This window comes from Coregonus clupeaformis, unplaced genomic scaffold (assembly GCF_020615455.1).
Source record: "Coregonus clupeaformis isolate EN_2021a unplaced genomic scaffold, ASM2061545v1 scaf0446, whole genome shotgun sequence".
In the NCBI taxonomy this organism is placed as follows: Eukaryota; Metazoa; Chordata; class Actinopteri; order Salmoniformes; family Salmonidae; genus Coregonus; species Coregonus clupeaformis.
Window position 1 is genome coordinate 235,467 of NW_025533901.1, and position 6,275 is coordinate 241,741.

Below are 6,275 nucleotides of genomic sequence, written 5' to 3' on the forward strand. Positions count from 1 at the left end.
CAGCAGGGTGTGAGACCTATACCATCCATCAATACCAGCAGAGTGTGAGACCTATACCAGCCATCAATACCAGCAGAGTGTGAGACCTATACCAGCCATCAATACCAGCAGGGTGTGAGACCTATACCATCCATCAATACCAGCAGAGAGTGACCTATACCATCCATCAATACCAGCAGAGTGAGACCTATACCATCCATCAATACCAGCAGTGTGAGACCTGTACCATCCATCAATACCAGCAGAGTGTGAGACCTATACCAGCCATCAATACCAGCAGGGTGTGAGACCTATACCATCCATCAATACCAGCAGAGTGAGACCTATACCATCCATCAATACCAGCAGAGTGTGAGACCTATACCATCCATCAATACCAGCAGAGTGTGACCTATACCATCCATCAATACCAGCAGAGTGTGAGACCTATACCAGCCATCAATACCAGCAGGGTGTGAGACCTATACCATCCATCAATACCAGCAGAGTGAGACCTATACCAGCCATCAATACCAGCAGAGTGTGAGACCTATACCATCCATCAATACCAGCAGAGTGTGACCTATACCATCCATCAATACCAGCAGAGTGTGAGACCTATACCAGCCATCAATACCAGCAGGGTGTGAGACCTATACCAGCCATCAATACCAGCAGGGTGTGAGACCTATACCATCCATCAATACCAGCAGAGTGTGAGACCTATACCAGCCATCAATACCAGCAGAGTGTGAGACCTATACCAGCCATCAATACCAGCAGAGTGTTAGACCTATACCAGCCATCAATACCAGCAGAGAGAGAGACCTATACCATCCATCAATACCAGCAGAGTGTGAGACCTATACCAACCATCAATACCAGCAGGGTGTTAGACTTGAACCATTATAGACTTAACTGGGAGGACAAGAACTTTGATGTTATTACCAGTTATTTTACTTTTTATGGAATAATTTTAACTTCCAATATCTTTCTCTCTCTCTCAACGTATGACAATGAGTTTAGAGTCATTTTATTATGGTTGAGTATTATTTTTTGCCTTTATAATTATTACAATTGATGTTTTTAAGCTTGCATTAATTTGACTGTAGAACACACCTGCATTGAATCTATCAGAGTAAAATAATATTTTCAAAACTTCAGGAAATATGGTCATATATATTTTTGTAAAGGGAACTGATATGTTTTAAATGTACCTTGAATAAATATTGATTTAGTTTAATTTGATTTACTGATTTTACTTTCATTGCCGTAAGCATTTAAAGTTGATTATAAAATTAGGTGTGGTGAATTATGAAGACACTGCTTGTATCAAAACAGATAAAGTGACAGCGCTACTTGCAAGACAGATGATCCAAGACTGACGTAGTTTACCCTTATGGAACGTTTAGGTTTTTTAAATGTGCACCCCTTGGGGTCCCCAGGACCAAGTTTGGGAAATTCTGCCCTATGGTCTCCTCTATTTTAAGGTCATACCATTCTGTTTGGAAAGGCTCCAGCAACCTTTCAGAGGTTTTGTTTGAGGGTGTGGCTTAGACAATTAGCAGGTGTGACTAACATATTAAGAGGGTTGGCTTAGACGTGACAAGGGTGTGACTCTTAGGCTAAGAAGGTGTGGCTTAGATGCTAAGGGGGGGTGTCTGTAGAGGAAGACAGACAATGAACAGAACCACAGCACAGTTTCTGTGGTTTCATACAAACACCTAGCCTATGGTTGAAGTTGACTAAAAGTAGCTCAGTAAAGCTTTCAACCACATTCTCAATAGAGTTACATAGAGAAGTCAGGTGAATTATACCACAGAACATTATAATCTCAGAAAAACATCATTTTATTTTGCAAATATAATTATTATTATTATTTATTATAATTATGTATTTATGGTCTGAGCTGGGTCCTGGTGGTGGTCTCCAGAGCTCTGTTTCTGTTCCTCATTCCTGCTGTCTTCCTGACTGTGGTCTGAGCTGGGTCCTGGTGGTGGTCTCCAGAGCTCTGTTTCTGTTCCTCATTCCTGCTGTCTTCCTGACTGTGGTCTGAGCTGGGTCCTGGTGGTGGTCTCCAGAGCTCTGTTTCTGTTCCTCATTCCTGCTGCCTTCTGGGTCGGGAACACACACGGTGGGTCAGGACATGGGGATACTCATATCAGTTATTGTTAACTTCTCATCCAGTACAGTGATATAACAACAGTTTAACATGTTGTGTTGTTGTGTTAAAACCAGGAGTTGGTAAGGAGAAGAGGGAAGTCCAGAAAAGAGGCAGAGACCAGTCATTCTCCAGGTCTGTAGTGAATTGAACTTCTCTTCTACGTGTCCAATGAGATCAGCATGAAACTGTTGTCATGTGATTTCATCACACCATCATCTGCTGGTCTGTCTCATTCTTTCTCTATTACCCAGATGGTTTTTATTGCTTTATTTTGGTGCATTTTTAGTAAGGGCTATTTAACACAGAAATGGTTTATCCTTTTAAAATTGCAGTTTTTATTTTTTATCAATTTTATTTTGTAAAGGTTTTTTACCATTTGAAAACATCTACAAAATTATAGTTGTATTGTAATGGATTTGTAATTTTAGATTTAGCTACTTTTCATGTATGATTTGTATTTGTAATGGTTATCTTCTGGAATGAAATGGCTATTTTCAGAGATTATCCTGTTCTGTGGTATAATCAACCTGATTTCACTATGTAACTCTATTGAGAATGTGGTTTCACTGAAAGCTTTACAGAGCTACATTTAAGACACTTAAAATGTTGAGCCATAGGCCACGTCAGGGCTCTCCAACCCTGTTTGTGGAGAGCTACCCTCCTGTAGGTATTCGCTCCAACCCTGTTTGTGGAGAGCTACCCTCCTGTAGGTATTCGCTCCAACCCTGTTTGTGGAGAGCTACCCTCCTGTAGGTATTCGCTCCAACCCTGTTTGTGGAGAGCTACCCTCCTGTAGGTTTTCGCTCCAACCCTGTTTGTGGAGAGCTACCCTCCTGTAGGTATTCGCTCCAACCCTGTTTGTGGAGAGCTACCCTCCTGTAGGTATTCGCTCCAACCCTGTTTGTGGAGAGCTACCCTCCTGTAGGTTTTCGCTCCAACCCTGTTTGTGGAGAGCTACCCTCCTGTAGGTTTTCGCTCCAACCCCAGTTGTAACCAACAGGACGGTAGCTTTACAGGAACAGGGTTAAAGATTCCAGGGCGACGTGTTTGTACGAAACCACAGAAACTACTGTGGTTCTAATCAACAACGCTGTCTTCCTCTTAAGCCACACCCCATTAGCTCCTAAAACCACACCCCTTCGGTTCTAAGCCACACCACGTAACATTTAAATCACGCCCCTTAGCCTCCATGCTCTGGTTATGCATTTCTGTCATCCTCTAAAGCCACACCCTCTTCGTCTCTAAGCCACACCCTCAAATACCTCAAAGGTTTGCTGGAGAATTTGTCAAACCAAATAGCATGACCTTGTACTCAGAGACCTTAAGGGGAGACAAAGAAATGATGACATGAAATCAAATTAAACTGAATCAAAATTTGCATTTACATTTATTCAGCTACATTAACACATATCAATACACTTACAAATGAAATACAATTAATTTACACAACTACAATTACAAAACAACAACTACATCAAGAGCTATTAAAACATATTCCCTGAGCTTGAAAAGATTTTCTAAATCAATTTCGTTATTCTTATTAAAAGGCTACAAACAAAGTTAAAAAAGAAATCACTAGTATGAAACGGTTTAAAACAAGAATATTAAAATATTCCCCCCAAAATTAAGTAACTCTTAAAAATATCAAAACTGTCGTTGTCACACCTTCCCAGCTATATTGGTACAGGTCTCACACTCTGCTGGTATTGATGGATGGTATAGGTCTCACTCTGCTGGTATTGATGGATGGTATAGATCTCACACTCTGCTGGTATTGATGGCTGGTATAGGTCTCACACTCTGCTGGTATTGATGGCTGGTATAGGTCTCACACTCTGCTGGTATTGATGGCTGGTATAGGTCTCACACTCTGCTGGTATTGATGGCTGGTATAGGTCTCACACTCTGCTGATATTGATGGATGGTATAGGTCTCACACTCTGCTGGTATTGATGGCTGGTATAGGTCTCACACTCTGCTGGTATTGATGGCTGGTATAGGTCTCACACTCTGCTGGTATTGATGGCTGGTATAGGTCTCACACTCTGCTGGTATTGATGGATGGTATAGGTCTCACAATCTGCTGGTATTGATGGATGGTATAGGTCTCACACTATGCTGGTATTGATGGCTGGTATAGGTCTCACACTGCTGGTATTGATGGCTGGTATAGGTCTCACACTCTGCTGGTATTGATGGCTGGTATAGGTCTCACACTGCTGGTATTGATGGCTGGTATAGGTCTCACACTCTGCTGGTATTGATGGCTGGTATAGGTCTCAAACTCTGCTGGTATTGATGGATGGTATAGGTCTCACTCTGCTGGTATTGATGGCTGGTATAGGACTCACACTCTGCTGGTATTGATGGCTGGTATAGGACTCACACTCTGCTGGTATTGATGGATGGTATAGGTCTCACTCTGCTGGTATTGATGGATGGTATAGGTCTCACACTCTGCTGGTATTGATGGATGGTATAGGTCTCACACTCTGCTGGTATTGATGGCTGGTATAGGTCTCACACTCTGCTGGTATTGATGGCTGGTATAGGTCTCACACTCTGCTGGTATTGATGGCTGGTATAGGTCTCACACTCTGCTGGTATTGATGGCTGGTATAGGTCTCACACTCTGCTGGTATTGATGGATGGTATAGGTCTCACACTCTGCTAGTATTGATGGCTGGTATAGGTCTCTCACTCTGCTGGTATTGATGGCTGGTATAGGTCTCACACTCTGCTGGTATTGATGGATGGTATAGGTCTCACACTCCGCTGGTATTGATGGCTGGTATAGGTCTCACACTATGCTGATATTGATGGATGTATAGGTCTCACAATCTGTGGGTATTGATGGCTGGTATAGGTCTCACACTATGCTGGTATTGATGGATGGTACAGGTCTCACAATCTGCGGGTATTGATGGATGTATAGGTACTGAAGTCAGAGTGAGCGAGTGAGCGAGAGAGCGAGAGAGAGAGAGAGAGACAAGGAGACAGAGAGAGCGAGAGAAAGAGAGACAAGGAGACAGAGAGAGTGAGAGATTAAATTAATAATCTGTTAATATTAATTATATATGATCATACATTAGGATTATACATTATGTATTGTTGCTTTTTCCTTCTGTTTTTAATGATCATATCTGACATTGAAAATAGTCTTTGAATAAGGCTGGGTTGCCAAACACATGGACTACATATCAAGATGACTACCAAAAATAAAACTACAACACCCACCTTGACTGTAGTCTGCACACTGCTGTCACTTCCCCTGGTCGTAGTCCTGTTCAGAGGAACCTGAGTCTCAGTTGGAGCTGCAGAGGGAGAGTTCTCACCATTAAAACACCACGTTTGAGGTCAAACTAGGACACATCAGTTCAAAGTAAGTAGATGTTTACATATTGTGGTCAAGATGCTTTTCAAAGGAAGGTTAAAAACATAGCTAATTATTTAAATAATAAGAAAGGTTGATTAGGAATACCCAGACTTAAAAAATGAATGAGTGACTAAGTGACTCCTGACAGAGAGTGAGAGAGTGAGTGTACCTGTTGTTCTGCAGAAGAAGTAGACACAGGAAGAGGAGAGGAGAGCAGACACAGGACACAGACTGAACAGCAACATCCAACACAGTCCACAGTCTACATCAGGAGAGGAGGAGGAGGACTCAGGAGGAGGGGAGGAGGAGGACTCAGGAGGACTGACGTCTGGACAAAACACAGGTATAAATGGAGAACAATGATCATAGACCTCATTCTCCTCTCATTCAAGGAAACCAGACATGCTTTACCAAAACCAAATATACAGCCATTAAATGAAGATAGAATAATACATTGTTCTTACCAAATGAAAGCCTTCTCATGACATGTCCATAGTGATAGACCCCCAATATTAATAATACTAAAGATACAGCCAGAAGATCTATATAGAATAACAATTGTTCTTACCAAGTGAAATCCTAGTGGAGATGTTTCCATAGTGATAGACCTCTTTCTGTTTAATACCTCCTTTCCCTTCATCCTCCACCTTGTACTCCATAGTCCCACAGTAGTAGAGTCCCAGGTCAGATCCAGTGATGTTCTCAATCAGTAGATCGTAGAAGTTGTTAGAGGGGTTCCATAACATCGTATACCGA

The 6,275-nt window shown here is 41.9% G+C and overlaps 1 long non-coding RNA gene across 1 annotated transcript; it reads right to left on the reverse strand.

The window, feature by feature from the left end:
- Positions 1-4,886: 4,886 nt before the first annotated feature.
- On the reverse strand, positions 4,887-5,748 carry LOC121559100. Its single transcript, XR_005998670.2, has 3 exons — positions 5,689-5,748; positions 5,381-5,457; positions 4,887-5,081 (listed from the first exon to the last, which is right to left on the reverse strand). It is a non-coding gene; the product is annotated as an uncharacterized LOC121559100 (long non-coding RNA).
- Positions 5,749-6,275: the final 527 nt, after the last annotated feature.